Consider the following 1,691-nt stretch of genomic DNA (forward strand, 5'->3'; position numbering starts at 1 on the left):
TTTTAAAAACATAACAATGCTGTGATAGTATATATGGAACTCCAGTAAACTGGTACAGGCATAGATCCAGAATGAAAGAATTGTGCCCATCTTGTAAACCTTTGCAGGAAGAAGAGCAGACACCGTGGTTCTACAGGATACATAAAAGTCGAAACATTAGTATAAGGAAAAGAGTTTTGCAGCTGTCGATAGCAATGAAATTGTATCAACTTTCAAGACTGGGGCACATATTGGCATGCTATAACATGTCCCTGCATGAGCTGGCATGGATTGGTACGGGTTATGGACCGGCCAATAAATGTTGAGTTTGAACCAAAACTAATATGACTAAAAATAATAAAATTATAAATCATAATACGGATTTAGAATGACGGGGTTGGGGGTTGGGACAGGGTCGCCGCCGCCGCTCGGGGTGCCGAGGGGCTTCTGGGGGAGGAGAAGGTGGAGCCCTCCGCCATCACGGAGTTTTTCTTCTTGGATTGAACTGGTCATCATGGCGGAGTGAAATTGACGGAGAACTCGGAGGGCATCGCGGAGGGAGGGAGGGAGAGATTGGGGAAAATATGGGAACGAGGGAATAGAGGGAAGGGCGAATGCCGTTCGGTCCGAGAAATGAGTTTGCGGAGCGGAGCGGTGGCTGTGCTGGCGGCCGGGGAGGGGTCGGGGGCGGAGACGATGGGGCAAGAAGGATGGAGGAGCGGTGCGAGTCCATGGTTCCATGGTTCTACGAGCGGATATCTATATTAGGAAGAAGAAGAGAAGAGGAGAAGAAATCTCACCTGAGCCGCGCAAGGGGTTGGAGGAGAAGGGAGGCGAGAGCGATCCCGAGCGGCGGAGCGGTAGGATATGAGGGCGGAGGGCGATCCCGAGCGGCGAGCACGAAAAGATTGGGAAGGCTACTGCATAGAAGAAATCCCAGTAACAATGTGAGCAAACCCATGAACCTGATGATGGAGGGTAGTATTCAGAATTCGGCATCCCAGGCGGCGGAGGAGGATAGCTACCCTCAGGCTCTGCCGGTGTGGATGGCGGTGGCAAGCACGGATTTAAAGATCCAGAACATCTAGAATTTAAAGATCGAAGCAAGAGAAGAAGATCCCAAACCTGGCCTTGTCCCTGTCCTTGCCGGCTCCAAACTTCAAACGCCGCGTGAGTGCTCTGCGGCGGAGGAGGCGGGAGATATCCACAGAGAGGAGGCCAACGGAGATGCGGCGGAGGGGAAGGAGATGCGGCGGAGGAACGCGATTTGGGGTCGCTCGAAGGAGGGGAATGGCTGAGATCGGCGGAGGGAGGGGGGAGTCGGTCGGCGCGAGCGAGCTAGGGATAGTAGGGATTTAAGGCTGCGGAGGGAGAGGGTCGATCGGGTTTTGTTGTGGGAGAAATGAAGTCCGACGACGCTTATAAGCGTCGTCGCATTTATCCCTTATGCCGACGCTTATAAGCGTCGGTGATAACCTAACAAAGGCGTCAGCGGAAGATTTTGTACCGACGCTTTCCAAAAGCGTCGGCATTTACTGTTGCAAGAAAAAATTTTGCCGACGCTTTTATCTAGCGTCGGCAATATAGGGTCGGCAAACAGATTTTTTGTTGTAGTGCCTGCAGTCTCGATCCATGAGACATCACATGCCTACCTTTCCTTGCACCATCTTTTTGGAGAAAAAAAACTAGAAGACCTTTTTTTTGTCAAAGAA

General features: G+C 51.4%; 1 long non-coding RNA gene across 1 annotated transcript; it reads right to left on the reverse strand.

Moving 5' to 3' along the window:
- Positions 1-221: 221 nt before the first annotated feature.
- Positions 222-1,183, reverse strand: LOC120110742. Its single transcript, XR_005511873.1, has 3 exons — positions 1,005-1,183; positions 780-899; positions 222-260 (listed from the first exon to the last, which is right to left on the reverse strand). It is a non-coding gene; the product is annotated as an uncharacterized LOC120110742 (long non-coding RNA).
- Between the last annotated feature and the right edge of the window lie 508 nt (positions 1,184-1,691).

This window comes from Phoenix dactylifera, chromosome 5, assembly GCF_009389715.1.
Source record: "Phoenix dactylifera cultivar Barhee BC4 chromosome 5, palm_55x_up_171113_PBpolish2nd_filt_p, whole genome shotgun sequence".
Taxonomy (NCBI): domain Eukaryota; kingdom Viridiplantae; phylum Streptophyta; class Magnoliopsida; order Arecales; family Arecaceae; genus Phoenix; species Phoenix dactylifera.